The 15,744-nt window shown below is 39.2% G+C and overlaps 1 long non-coding RNA gene across 4 annotated transcripts; it reads right to left on the bottom strand.

Annotated features, from left to right (window-relative positions):
• Positions 1 to 2,671: 2,671 nt before the first annotated feature.
• LOC138411428 (uncharacterized) lies at positions 2,672 to 14,874 on the bottom strand. 4 transcript variants are annotated; one of them, XR_011244073.1, is made up of 4 exons: positions 13,722 to 14,874; positions 10,866 to 13,360; positions 8,708 to 8,766; positions 2,672 to 8,463 (listed from the first exon to the last, which is right to left on the bottom strand). It is a non-coding gene; the product is annotated as an uncharacterized lncRNA (long non-coding RNA). The 4 variants fall into 4 exon arrangements; XR_011244074.1 differs by lacking the exon at positions 13,722 to 14,874 and adding an exon at positions 8,858 to 9,100 and having other exon boundaries at positions 10,866 to 13,711; XR_011244072.1 differs by lacking the exon at positions 13,722 to 14,874 and having other exon boundaries at positions 8,858 to 13,714.
• Between the last annotated feature and the right edge of the window lie 870 nt (positions 14,875 to 15,744).

The following is a 15,744-nucleotide window of genomic DNA, read 5'->3' as shown; positions in this document are numbered from 1 at the left end:
TTAAAAAGCAGTGATTTTGAGGGCAAATCCAATGGAAATGCAGTCAGTGGAAGCCAAAGACTATTGTTAGCCGAAGTCAAGTGTTTTAGTGTTTCATCTTGGACAGGGCCGAGTGGCTGAATGTTTTTTTTCCAATGAAGCAGCAGCAGAAGCACAACACATATTTCTACTATATTATTATAAATATTATCATTATATAGTATTATTGTTACATACTGTTATTAACAATCACAATAGCATCATGTCATCAGTATACTCACCATAAGTAGTAGTAGTAGTAGTAGTAGTAGTAGAACAAGTATTTCATTTTATTGTGGTATTTCATTCTATTGTGTTTTGTAATGTATTTTGGGGGGAAGTCTTGCTCACACGTGTTCCTATTTATCGTGGTTAAAACAAAACGTCTGAGAATCTCAGTGTATTTACCATTTTTTGGTTAATTAGTGGATAAAATATATTTGTAAAGTTTAATTCTCATTGTTTGAGAGTGGGATGTGTATTTTAAGGAGAAAAAATTATTTTAAAGTTGTAAAAAATTCATAAGTAATTGAAATTTCTGAGTATGTTTTAAAATATTTTTTTTAATTTTAGGGAAATCCTTATTGGGATAGTAATTTGTTTATGATTCCAACTTTTTTTGAGGATTGGTGGTTGATATAAGGGAAATGAATGGAGAAAAATTCATTATTTAATCAACTCCCATGATCCTTTGGGAGTAGTGGAGGCAATCAGAGGAAAACGTTATTTTGTACAAGTTTAAAACTTGTTGTTGTATGTAAAATATTGTTTATAATGTAGTTTGAGTTGTAAAATAGAATTAGGAATAAAATTTAAAATATCTCCTTATTAATTCATTCGTTTATTTAAAAAAAAAAAGTATTCATAAAAGTGATTTGGTTTAGAATCCTCCTTTTCATATTTTTTTATACCATTCATATAATAAGGGGCGCAGAGTCAGGGAGAGAAGCCGGCCGGGCTAAGCCCTCCCCCGCCTGTTCGGGCTGTGAACTCTGCCTCCCCCTATTCCCTCACTTTCATGAGGGAAGAGAGGTGAGGAAAGTGATTTTGTTTAAAAAAATGTCTAACTTTTTTAGGAATTGTTTCAATTGATTTAAATTAAATTGGATAAATAATAGTAATAGTAATGATAATAACAATGATAATAATAATAATAATAATAATAAATCATGTGCGGGAAGAGGGAAACACTATTTCAATTCTCTGTATTTCCTCTGTAAGTGACAAGTTGACTTGACTTGAAGACTGATAAAGTTGATTCAAGATGTTGAAGCTTGAAAAAACTGTTGTGATCAGTGGTCAATGACCTCCATCTGGTGGACAAAAAAAACCATTGCACCCACCTGATCAAGTCACAATCCCCATGATTCCCACACTCACAAAGCATTAAAAAGCAGTGATTTTGAGTGCAAATCCAATGGAAATGCAGTCAGTGGAAGCCAAAGACTATTGTTAGCCGAAGTCAAGTGTTTTAGTGTTTCATCTTGGACAGGGCCGAGTGGCTGAATGTTTTTTTTCCAATGAAGCAGCAGCAGAAGCACAACACATATTTCTACTATATTATTATAAATATTATCATTATATAGTATTATTGTTACATACTGTTATTAACAATCACAATAGCATCATGTCATCAGTATACTCACCATAAGTAGTAGTAGTAGTAGTAGTAGAACAAGTATTTCATTTTATTTTTTTATCATTTTATTTCTTCTGCTGTGATTTCCTTTATCAGAGCTGAATTCTGGTCCTCTGCCACCCTGTGTAAATTTAAGGAATCCAGCCATGTGGCTATCTGATGTTTATTATTTATTTTTGGTTGGGAATATAGATTCTTATAATATGTTTCAAAACATGTATGTATCTCTTCTGTCTTATATTTTGGTAGATTTGTAGCTGAGCCCCTATGCCTTTTTAATCTGTAGCCCAGCAATTTTGTAGATTTACTTCCCATGTCATAGTATCGCTGTTTCATGTACAACAGCTTTTTTTGAATCTCTTGTCCTGAGATGTCATTTACCTCTGTTCTAACTCTTTTGATATTTTGGTTTATTCGCTCGTCCACATTTTTTTTATGTTCTTTTTCCAATTTTTTAAGCTCTGATTCTAATTTATTGAGTTTTTCCTGTGTTTGCCTTTTCAAGTATGTTGATTTAGCAATTCGTTGTCCTCTAATCACAGCTTTACACGCGTCCCACAGCACCGAGAGAGACACCTCACCATTATCATTCTCCCTCACATATAACTGAATTTCTTTAATAAACTCTTCCTTCATTTGTCCTTTTAATACATTTATATTTAGCCTCCAAAGTGTTGATTTTTGTTCTCTTGACATAGCCAGAGTCATATATACAGGACTATGGTCTGATATGTCTCTCACTCCAATTTCACAATTTTCGATCCTATAACTGTCCTAACTGAACATGAAAAAATTATCTATCCTGGAGTATATTTGATGTGGTGCTGAGAAAAATGTATAGTCTTCCCTTAGGATTGAATTCTTTCCAAACGTCAATTACTCTTTATGTAAAAAAAAAATGTTTGTACTTATTGCACTTGTAATTTCACATTGTGGCATTTGTATTTACAGTAGGTGGTTACACTTGTGGTGGAAATTTATCTTGAGATGTAAAATAAAGAGTTTCTCAGACAGTTGTCTTTAGGTCATTTAATAGAAAGCTCTGCAGAGGGTTTCACACTTAGCATGAATGCTCAGAGTGGAACAACTCCGAATAGGGAAAGAAGAAGGTTTTATACAGTCAGGTAAACAGGAAACATAAGAGACAACTGTTGTGGCAGAACGCTCATGTGCTAATCACACGACACTCTCTGTGATTCTCAACCTGTGGGAGTATCAGTGTGTGTGGTTTCAGCTGGAGGCGTCAGCTGTTCAGATGGAGCCAGTACTCCTTTGCAATGGTTAGTGTGGATCCAGGTGGCTCTCTCAGCACTGCAGTGTGGGTTGTGAGTAGCACCTGGTAGGGGCCTTGCCACCTGAGTGAGCGCCAGTTCTTTCTCCGAAAGTCTTTGACCACCACGAAGTCGCCTGGACGGGGGTCGTGAAGTGGTTCAGTCACTGGATGAGGAAGGGAAGATGTCACCTGTTTCCTGATGTCTGAAAGAGCATTAGTCAGGTTAGAACAATAGGACAACATATCATGCATATCACACAAGTCTGTGGCGGGAAGTGGAGAGGGTGAAAGACCCGCACCAATGTGGGGAGGAGTTGCAAAAAGAATCTCATAAGGTGAAAGGTTAGACCTGGTTCGTTTTCTCATCCTCATATACATCAGCGCCAGAGGCAGGACCTTTGTCCATGTGAGACCTCTGTCTTCACAGCACTTTGCGAGCTTCGTTTTGAGTGTGCATTATCTCGTTCCAAAGCTCCGCCACTGGCTGGATGATATGCACAGTGTGTTCGCACATCCATTCCTAGATGAGAGCTGAGTTGTTTGACAGCTTTGTCACTTTAGATTCTGCTAGGAATCCCCCATTGTGGAATGATGTCTTGTAACAGTGCTTTGGTGACTACACTTGCAGTTTGTTTTGAAGCAGGAAAGGCTTCAACCCATTTTGACCACATGTTGACCATCACTAAGCAGTGAGATTTACCTTCTAATGGTGAGGCCATGGTGAACAACCAAAAATTACCTGTGCCTGCAGAGAGCACCAAAATCATGAGTGAAACCAAATGCATATCCGGAGTCTTTGTAAACTGTGAGTGTTTTACCAGTAGCCAATTTGCATGCTTTCAGTGAGCACAATGAGTTCTGCTGCCTGGGCTGAGAGGTGATGAGGAAAAGGACCAGAGAAGAGAATGTCACTATCAGAATAGACAGAAAAACCAACAAAGTTAGTACCAGAGACCGGGTTCACGTGAGGCGGACCCATTTACATACAGAATCAAGTCATAGTTCATCAGAAAGGTCAGGTTGTGGTGAACACTGGACTTGTAGTTCAGCAACACAGTTGTGTTCTCCACCCGTCATCTGGAAGCGGGAGAAGCGTGGCTGGATTCAAGGTTGAACAGCGTTTCACTGTGATGTTGGGCATATCAAGAAGAACAGCTAGCAGCAGAAAGATGTGAGGTCTTCTGTTCTGTGAGAATGAGAGACACAGCATGAGTAACAAGAAGTGTCAAGTCAGAGTAGCCTACGATGTCACGTGAGGCAAGAACTGCTTTTTCACAGGCGGCCACTGCACACAAGCTTTGTGGAGGGCCAGCTGCCACTGGGTCAAGTTTAGCAGAGAAGTAGGCTCACAGTAGCCTCGACAAAGGCGTCTGAATGTGTAGGCCTTGTTTTCAAAGTTAAAAGCAAACCAGTACTGGCTGTCCTTGTGGACAGGAACGTTTAAAAAAAAGCATTGGATAAATCTACAACCGAAAACCACTCTGCATCAGGCGGAATTTGGGAAAGCAACGTGTACGGGTTGGGAACAATGGGTGATCGAGCAATTACAGCGTCATTCACAGCCTTCAAATCCTGCACAAATCACCACTCAATAGGCTGACCTTTATCTCTTGTGGTGTCTGAAATGTCATGTGTTGTGTTCTCTTTAAAGGAAGCTGATCTCTGAGTTTGAGGCCCATAGGTCCTGAGGAATTCAGAGGCCTATAAGTTTAGGTTTTCTGAGAAAAACTGAATGTATACATTAATGCATTAGGTCACGGCTTAAACTGTCACCCTAAATTTGAGCTGGTGCCTTTCCCTCCCTGTTACCAAACAGATGAGGTGGGCTGGATGAAAGCCAGATGTGTTTTCTTTAGATTCACAAAAACAACTCTCCTATATAAACGGGGAGTTGAAGCTGTTAGGGAGAAGAGATTCACATTGGCCCCAGATCTCTCTCCAGGCAGATTGCAGTGCTTGTATTGATGCTGAACTTTTTGTAATAAACCTTTCAAACAATCAAACGGTGTCAATCGGCGATTCCTTCATCATCTTCACATCATCGCTACCCCAATATACAACACTCTGATTTTCTTAACTGGAAACAGTGGAGTATGGACTGGCGAATCAGGGCAGGGGATAATTACACCAGCCTGCAGGAGAGATGCAAAAACAGGGCGTATCCTATCCACAGCTTCCTGTCTGACTGGGTACCATTGTTTACATGGTCGATATTCAGATTTTGGGGTAATTGTAACTGGGTCACAGTTTCTGATGAGGCCCACATCGTATTTGTCCTTTGCCCACAGCATTTCTGGCAAGTCTACAAGCAGGAGAACATCTGATTGGTTTGACAACATGATATGAAAATGGAGATAGTCATCAACCACATACAATGATCGTGTGGCAGGAAAACACTGATTTGGAGAAAATTTGAAACTGAAAGCATTCATGCAAGGTGAATAGATCAGGCGTCATGGTTAAATGCCAGTCACTGACTGTCTGAAATGATGGTCCAAGGTCTCTCCACTGGTCATCAATAATGTTATTTATTCATAAAGTGGCTCTGTGTGCACAAAACAGCTGAAAACAGTGGCTTTGCGTGCACAAAAGCATTGGAGATGGCGAGAGAAGCTTAAAATTGCAACTTTAGTTCAGAAGATGAACCTTTCTTCACAAAGTGGCTCGAAGCTTCTTTCGTCATCTCCAGTGCTTTTGTGCAGGCAGAGCCACTGTTTCCAGTTGTTTTGTGCCACACAGAGGCAGTGTCAAATCTAGACCATATCAAGAGTATAAATATGGCAGATATGGCAGGATGAACAGAATGAACAGTATAAATATAAACAGAATTATCAGTAGAATATAATTATGGTAGTATGAACAGAATTACAGTACAAATATAAATGTGATGCTCTCCAAAACAAATCCACCACTATAAACCACCACCACCAAGACTACAAATGACCTGAAACATGCTCCTATCACTATTCTGGAGGAACGATTTGGGCCTCCACACTTGGTGAAACTTTCACTACTGACCATCCCATTCGCTTATAATGGGGAGTGTTTTCCCTGAATATCTCAGGGACCGAAGGTCATAGCTGCCGGGCACTGCCACCAACGGAAAGAGCACCCCTGAAAATGGGGGGGTAGCCAAAGTAATAATAATATAGTAGTAATATGTGTCTGTTGTGCTGCTGCTGCTTCATTCATTTCAGCTTTAAATACCTCGGGGTCCACTTCAGTGAGGACCTCACCTGGACATTAAACACCACACAGCTAGTCATGAAGGCTCAACAGCGGCTGTACTTCCTGAGGAGGCTGAGGAAGTTTGGGATGACTCCTAAGATCCTCAGCAACTTCTACAGCTGCATCATTGAGAGCATATTGACCAGCTGCATCACCGTGTGGTACGACAGCACATCTACTATGGACCGCAAACGCCTGCAGAGAGTGGCGAAGACAGCAGAAAAAATCATCAAGAACTCACTGCCCTCTCTGCAGAGCATTTACCACCGCAGGCAGGGTTCACAGGAGAGCTAGCTCCATTATTAAACTATTTCCAATTGTACTGTTTAAATTTACATTGCATACATTTGCACTGCTCAGTTTTGCACAATACTCACCCTATTCACCTCATTACCCTTGTTTTCACCTTACTCTTAAACATGTTTCATATTCTTATTGTATTTGATGTAAATATTGTATTTGAATGTCTATTTTGGTCGGCTGGTATTCCAGAAAGGACAGCACAAGAATTTCAATTCACAGGGGAACGTGTGTGTTCTTGTGTGTATTTGACAGTAAAAATTGTTGAATCTTGAATTGGCAAGAAAACATTCAGCCACTCGGCCCTTTGTGGAAGAGTTTGGACATGGCTACAGACAAATAAACAAGGCAGTGTCCAAGATGAAACACTAAAACACTTGACTACTGCTAACAATAGTCTTTGGTTTCCACTGACTGCATTTCCATTGGATTTGCACTCAAAATCATTGCTTTTTAATGGTTTGTGAGTGTAGGAATAATGGGGATTGTGACTTGATAAGGTGGGTGCAATGGTTTTTTTCGTCCACTAGATGGAGGTCATTGACCACGGATCACAACAGTTTTTCCTAGATTCAACATCTTGAATCAACTTTATCAGTGTTCAAGTCAAGTCAACTTTATGATCAATAATGACATATGTGCAGGAAATACAGAGAATTGAAATAGCGTTTCCCTCTTATCCCCGGTGCAAACAGCATTCAACATGAAATATAAAATATCAAAAATAGAAGTCATTCAAAGATATAAACAGGCAGTGGCAAATGTAGATGATATCAAAGATTCGCAGTTTGGGCCCCTGACCAGCTAGAGCTCTGACATTTTGCACACTGCCTCTCCTCTCACCCCAGAAGGCTCCCTATGTGTTATTAAAGCTCTGGGTGTTGCAGGTCAAAAGATCAAATTTTTTTCACCTACCTCCTACCTCAGTTCGAGCCCAAAACCACCCAGGGGCCCCAAGTTTTAAGTAGAGGTTCCCCCTGAGACCCAGGAAGCACAACTACATTCGGGTCGCCGTAGCCGGAAGCTGTTTTTCTAGTGTAAAATACCTGAAAAAGGGTGTATTTGAGTGAACGATAAATGGACACATACTTTTCTCAGATCATGTGTATTATGACTCATTATCAGGATAACCACCTACTGTAAATACAAATGCCACAATGTGTACAATTACTGCTGAATATCTACAGAACTGAAATATTACATACGTCAATAGACTATACTGAAATATTACTATAGACCATGTACATCCAAACAGACATTTAACCTGTCTAATCTGTGACCTAGCACCTGCATTCATTAAACAACTTTGGATACCAGTAATAAAGTAAACATAAGCATGTAAGATAAACAAATACAGCATTTCACAAAATATTCTTTAACTCGGCTTACTTCTAATATACTGATAATATATTGCAACTCACAATTTAGAACAGTACACTCAGTAACGCAATTATTTCTGAAAAAATCAATTTAAAATAGCCTGCTTGCAACAACACTAGTCACATAGTTTTTCCACAGCCACGGTGTACTACTATTCCACAGACAGCGCACAGTTAGCATTGCAGGAGATTGATGTGCCTTATGTTAACTTAATCGTCGTCATGTAATTATCAATATTACTTCACGCTACATGAACAGACTGTATTACAAATTGTTTCCTGAGCACATATACACATTCACCTAACACACTGGTAAATATTAACCATTACTTTGAGGTACTGCGCGTATCGCATTTACAAGGCAAGAAGTGTGCTTTGTGAGGTCCTAGTGACCTTGCCATTTGATCTTTGACAACTGAATTCTATTCAAGTCATCATTGAGGCCAAGTGAATGTTTGTGCCACATGTAATGATATTTCCTTTGTATTCAAAACAATGCAAAGTCAAGTGAGCTTGACCTTTCGACCTTTGACTTACATGATGTAGTTGTTCATGAGATATCGCTTTCACATGAATGGGACAGACAGATGGATGGATAAGCTGAAAACATAATGCCTCTGGCCACACTGAAAGTGAAAATGGTAAAGAAATAAATATAGCAATACATGATAAATAATTTGTTCCATGTTCTTTTAATTTACATGGATGATTTCTTGACAAAACAAGCCAACTCTATAAATGTGAACTGAGTGTCAGAAATTAACACGACATTCATAGCATCTGCAAACAATTTTTCCCCACAAATTTCTGTAACTTTCTGAGAATCTGCATCACAGTATATTGTAAAATATCATGTGTTTCAATACTCACATTATTGATGGAACCTCAGTGATGTCTACTGTCCCTGGCTCAGACACTCTCTCAAGCATCTACAGTACATGTCAAGACAGGTAATGGTAGAATTAAAATGACATTAGATATCTACAATTCAGTTGAACTATTATAGTTTCAGATATTAACCATTTAATTCCGAGTTCAGTCAGGAACCCTTTGTCATGCTTTACCCATTTGTTGCAAATGGGGACACAGTTATGATTGGCGCTGAAGGCTCCATTCATTGGATGTTCCCTGGTTAGCCGAGCAGTGTGCTGAGATAAAACAGGGGGCATATGCAGAGTGCCCAGTGGGCGTAGCAGGCAAGGTACTTTTGTTTAAGATGATTTACCACAACCGTGTTTGGACTCGGTGCTGTGGTGGCAGTTTCTGTGAAACAAGCACAAAGTCAAACACTTCTTTCTTTAAGTTTAATTCACCATCTGCAGATGGACTCATTAGTACACATCACCTGATTGACATGCACAAATGAGCAAAGAACATAGGAGAATCTGTGTTCTTATAACTCACAGCCCCCTCCCACTAAGCATGCAAAGGTATATATTACCCTTCTGTATTTTCACTCAGTGGAGGAGACATCCTGTCCTTTTGTTTACATGTTCTGTGGATGACTCCCCCCCGTGAGATCCCACTTGTTTGATCCCAATCAGAGATACGAGATACCATAAAGTTGTGGTTTCTCGAGGCCATAAAACTCAAGTCTCTTAAGCCACCACAGTAAACCTTAAAGTTGCCCTTTTAGATGAACAATTTGGTCAACCATTTGGTCAGTCCTCCACATACATGTCTGTTTATGCAATTATACATACACGAATGTAAAATTTCCATTACGGTGCTAAAAGTGTTTGAGCTTCGCAGGGATCAGTGAGGATGAGGTCGTATTTAAAGGGACCGCTTTGGTGAGAGAATGGGCTGTGATTGGTGGGTGACTGACGAGCACCCATAAACCTATCGGTATAGCTGAGCACATGACTCCGTGTCCTGCATGAACTAACACAATGCTTCATTAGTCACAATTCTAGTTCAGGATTTCCACAATGACATTCTAACTTTAAACTTAATTTAAGGTATCTTGAATTGAGGCAAATTAAAGCTGACCTTGAATTATGATCAGTCAGAATCAAATTGTCATATATCACAAATCATAAACTGGATTTATTTTCATAATTAATTATGGATACAATTCCAAGGTATGATGCAGAAATCTGGAATGGACATCTATATCATTGAGCATTGTACAAGAAGACAAGTACATTATTTTTAAATAAACAGCATGGAACATGGACATGTTACTACATGTTCTACTGAATAAGGGATCAGCCACATGCTATCCGTAATACAAACAGCCATCATCAGGGACATAGTCATCAGAGAGATCATAGTTAATAATCATCCCATGGTACTTGTACCGTAGTTCTTTACAAAGTCTACCACCTGCCCCTTGATGATAGTACTCTGAGAGTTTGAGGGCTGATGCCTAAAACTCATGTCCTTGGTTTTTGTCACATTTAGTAGTAAAAATGCAGTCACAACAATACAGATTCGCAATCCACAATGGGACCATGGCTGTTCTCATCCGCATGGAGGAGACTGACTGTCACAGGGTCATCAGCAAATTTGAAAAGTAATCTGTTGTCATGCCAGCTGCGGCAGTCATCAGTATACACATTACAGAGTGAAAAGACACAGGAGAAGACCCTGTGGATGATGACAATGCCTCTTACGTGCATTTGTTTGCCCTCACTTTCTGTGTTACTTGTCAGTTGCAGCTCAAGGCATCATGCATGTAACCAGTATTATCTTTTCCAGGCACTATACTGGTACTGTAGTACCTACAAGTTACGCACGTTCCATTTTGCCTGGGGACATTTAAAACAAACCAGTCTACAACATAGTAAAAATCACATGAAAATCAACTGCCCTCCTCATCTTTTAATTTTTTTTACCCCCCAATTTTTTAATGTGGATTTAGAATTTGATACTGAGCATAGCCGTGAAATTGGCTCCCCAATAGAAATGGTAAAGGTTGTCAAATTAATGTTACCTACATAAATCCCCACAGATTTCCAAAACATTCTCAGAACACAGTTTACATCACAGTATATTGTAAGGTATCACATTTTTAATTACTCACCTTATTGATGGAACCTCAACCATATTTACTGTCCCTGGCTCAGACTCTCTCTCAACCATCTACAGTAGGTGAAGACAGTAGGTGTTTTCGTTCCCAAAACACAGGCTCTCGTGTGGTTCCAAGAGTCTGTAAGAGTAGAACATGAGGTAGAGCATTCAGCTACCAGGCAGACACCTTCTGTGCATTTAAGGTTAAACTTAAAACATTCCTTTTTGATAAAGCCTGGCTGGATCAGGTGAGTCCTGAACCATCCCTTAAGCTGCTATAGGTCTAGACTGCTGGGGAAACTCCCATCATCCACAGAGCACTTCTCCACTTCTCTCGAAAGTGAAATTATAATAACAGTTAAAAACTTCCGTCATCTCAATGTCGTGAAATCACTGGAGCTTTAATTTTCGGTTTCATCGCAAAGGGGCTGCAGATGCTTTTGTGAAAGTTTACATTTTGTACAAAATGTGGAATTCTAAGAAACACAGATGTGATTAAGACATTTCTGGTAACCGTAGGGGTTCAATCTTTTCAGGAAGAATGAATGTGTGTTACGTGGCAAGAATCATTTTACTGATCCAACACAGGTCTTAACTATTTCAGATATTGAGGTCATAAGAAGCCACTGTGTGAGGTTAGGCCTGTTTTATTGGTGCTCCTTGAGGTACTCCTTCATGTAGGTAGCCAGAGAAAAGGACCCCAGCACTCGGTTGTACATCGACCAAATCTATGTCAATATGTAAATGAGAATATTCCCCACGAACCCTCCACCCTGGCGCGATTTCCTTTTTTCCCTCACGAACTTATTTTTTATATTAAAGAATGAACTTTATAACATTATTATTTGACCGACACAGATTACACATCAACAGACGAGCTGACGGCACAAGACCTACGACAGAAATTGACCTTAAGAATAAGTTAGCAGTCTGACATGTGACAGCCATTTGAATCGCAAAGAGAGGAGCGTTAAAGCCTCGGAGTCTGAGCAAGGCAATATCAACCGCCACCACAGAAGTCAGAGCAGTGAGAGGGTTTAAATAAATGTGGGAGTGGCAGTTCTTAAAGCTGCCGTGAGATCATCACACAGTCAGGAGGCCTCGCTCGTGGCCGTCCAGCTGTATCCGGCGGTGTGCCTCGGCTGGCGCCTAGCAGCTGACTTAGAACTGGTGCGGACCAGGGGAATCCGACTGTTTAATTTAACACTTTAATAAATGTCAATAACTATGTTACTGACGTGTCCCTCTCTCTCTTTCTCTCTCTCATTGCAGGTATCTCTGACTCCAGAACTGAAGGAGAACAACTATTATTATTATTATTATCATTATTATTATTAACAACAATACTTAATTAATTATTATATGAATTGTTGCTGCTATCATTAATAATCAATAACTTCTTTACACTGTTATCGTTTACATTTTAACTAGTCAGAGCTGATACCTGATGGTGCTCAAGTGTTCCGGTCTCTCGCCTCCCCCTCCCCACTGTTTCTCTTCTCTCCCCATTTTTCTCTGCTCACCCCAACCAGTAGAGGCAGATGACCGTCCACATTGAACCTGGTTCTGCTAGAGGTTTCTCCCTGTAAGTGAGGGAGTTTTTACTCTTCACAGTCACCAAAGTGCTTGCTCATTGTGGGAACTGTTACGTTTCTCTATATTAAACAATATTTTAATGTCTTGACCTTCTATGTAAAGCTCCTTGAGATAATGTATATTATCATTTGGCGCTATACAAATAAAATTGAATTGAATTTGTAGCACCGGTATCACCCCACTTACTGCGCCACTGGACCAGTTCTAGGTTCTAAGGAGTGGGAAGCAAGAATAATCACACCAGAGACCGTTGCTCTAAGTACAAAAGGCCGGCAATTTACTGAATGCAAAACACACATATAAAATACAGTACAGAAAACAAAACAAATACCCTGCAGGTTCCTAATACTAAGGCAAGTATAATTGAAAAGAGTATTTCACTCTTTCCTTTCGTTCTTTAGTTCTCCTAGTTTATTTCAGTAAAGCTAATCTAAGTTAAGTTAAACCAGTCTTTTTTCTCCTAGGTTGCATCTATTTTTAGAATTTTTCCTCCTGAGTTAAATCTTTTTTCCCTTTCTTTTAAATGTAAGAGAATACCTTCAGTTACACAATCAAATCAAAGTGGACCACAATCATTTCCAATCACACTCAGAAAATATGAACTCAACATGCAAATAAAAGTATGACACTTTCGAATCGAGTTCAACATGAGTTCAAGTGTTCGGTTCAATGAAAAGTTTCAGTTCGATTTAGTCCGAAAATAATAATAAATCAATCAGTTCAGTTCAAACTAGTTCCTGATACTCCTACCACTCTGGCAGCGAGTCACCATAAGCCGAAGATTTCCTCACTAGCGCGAAGGAGTAGATGAGTTGAAGGTGAAGGTCTGGGTCTGGCTCGCCATCTTGAATCCCGTCTGTGTGTGCACAGTCCTTGCTCCGACCCAGCTTCAAACCGAGCAAAAAACCTGACCTGTGTAACAGGTCATAAACACAAATAATCTCTTTTTAAGTCCTCAAATCACACAAATAAATGTTTCACAGTTTCTGAGTTGTAACGTTACTGCTACGGTGTTTTTTCGTCTCAAAATGGCAGCGGAGCGGTCTCTTTCAACTCACGGCTCCGTCTCCCACACAAACTACAGCGCATACCTTTCATTTATACAGCTTACAGACACTTTTGTAACATTCACAGTCTTCATAAACCCAAAAAATTTACTGATAAACAGGTTATGACGGAGCATTTCCTTGTGAATAGCTACGTTTTTAGCATTAGCTTTCCGCTAAAAAGGTACAACACAGCAAAATTGCAAGAAAATAAAAACAAAACTCACCAAAACCAGTGTGACTTAGTTCTCATAAAATCCCCGTCAGTTCCCGACCAGGTAAGTTATATTTTTCAACTGCTAAATCAACTTTTTTCACTCTTTTTCTGCTTATTAATCGCAGCTCGTTTTTCTCCATTTTCTCCTCTGCTCTCTCCCTCAGGTCTCTGCTGCAGCATCACGCAGGCCCTGCGTGTAGTGTCACTAGTCCCTTAAAGGGGCACGCATGAAATTTCTGTCAGCATACTTTTAATCTTAACCAGAAACATGTCACGCTATAATGTGATCCGTATAACGTTATTAAAAATGTATGAAACAACCCACTTGAGAACAAACACAGTTCAGATCTGTTGTTATATAGATAGTATGCTTGAGTGTTGTTATATAGTATTGTTTACAGATGCTATGAATGTTTTGTTAATTTTATGTGTGCATAATATGAAGTGGAAAATATGTTCATGAAAGAAGAAAAAACATATTATTATTTTTGTACAGTTTACTGAATATATTGCGCTACTACTGCTCAATTAATTATTGTTATTATTTTCCCATCACCTATTCAATTCAATTCAATTTTATTTGTATAGCGCCAAATGATAATATATATTATCTCAAGGAACTTTACATAGAAGGTCAAGACCTTAAAATCTTGCTTAATATAGAGAAACCTAACAGTTCCCACAATGAGCAAGCACTTTGGCAACTGTGAAGAGTAAAAACTACCTCACTTACAGGGAGACACCTCTAGCAGAACCAGGTTCAATGTGGATGGTCATCTGCCTCTACTGGTTGGGGAGAGCAGAGAAACAGTGGTGAGGGGGAGGCGAGAGAGACCGGAACACTTGAGCAACATCAGGTATCAGCTCTGACTAGTTAAAATTTAAACAATAACAGTGTAAAGAAGTTATTGATTATTAATGATAGCAGCAACAATTCATATAATAATTAATTAAGTATTTTTGTTAATAATAATTATAATAATGATGATAAGTCAGATAATAATAACTCCTTCAGTTCTGGAGTCAGAGATGCCTGCAATGAGAGAGAGAAAGAGAGAGAGGGACATGGGAGAAAAAAGACACGTCAATGACATAGTTATTGATATTTATTAAAATAAATAAATGAGTGTGTGTGTGTGTCTGTGGGTGGGTTAGGGTTAGGGTTAGGGTTAGGGTTAGGGTTAGGTAAGGGGATAATAGCCAAGCGTGTCCGCGTCCGGCTCCGTGGACACGCTATTTTCCGGGGTGCCAGAGACTCAGGACTTTGGCTACCCCCCCATTTTCAGGGGTGCTCTTTCCGTTGGTGGCAGTGGCCGGCAGCTACGACCTTCGGTCCCTGAGATATTCAGGGAAAAACACTCTCCATTATAAGCGAATGGGACGGTCAGTAGTGAATGTAGCAGCAGTAGCAGCAGTACAACAGACCCATATTACTACTATATTATTATAAATATGATTATTATATAGTGTTATTATAATTACATACACACAGAGAGATCCAAAGTGTGTTGTTATTATTACATTATTACATACTGTTGTTAACAAACACACGACCATCATGTCATCAGTACGGTTACCATTAGTAGTAGTAGTAGAAGTACAAGTATTTCATTCTATTGTTGTATTTCATTCTATTGTCGTATTTCATTTGATTGTATTATGTATTGTATTTTAATGCAATAAAATCGATGTATTCAAGGCGTTGTCCTGTGTAGCAAAATAAAACATGGATTTAAAACATCACACCAAAAAGCAGCAACAGCAGCAGCAACAACAACAACAAATGAAGTGAACAATAAATGAAAATAATAATGATAGGGGACGGTCAGGAGTGAAAAAGTGTGGAAGTCCAAATCGTTCCTCCAGAATAGTGTTAGGAGCACGTTTGTAGTGGTGGATTTTTTTTGGAGAGCATCTCATTTATATGTATACTGTAATTCTGTTCACATTGCCATATTTCTATTGATATTCCACTGATAATTCTGTTTCTATTTATACCGTTCATTTGGTTCATCCCGCCATATCTGAAATAT

This window comes from Paralichthys olivaceus, chromosome 9 (genome assembly GCF_024713975.1).
Source record: "Paralichthys olivaceus isolate ysfri-2021 chromosome 9, ASM2471397v2, whole genome shotgun sequence".
Taxonomy (NCBI): domain Eukaryota; kingdom Metazoa; phylum Chordata; class Actinopteri; order Pleuronectiformes; family Paralichthyidae; genus Paralichthys; species Paralichthys olivaceus.
This window is presented reverse-complemented; position numbering and strand designations above follow the sequence as displayed.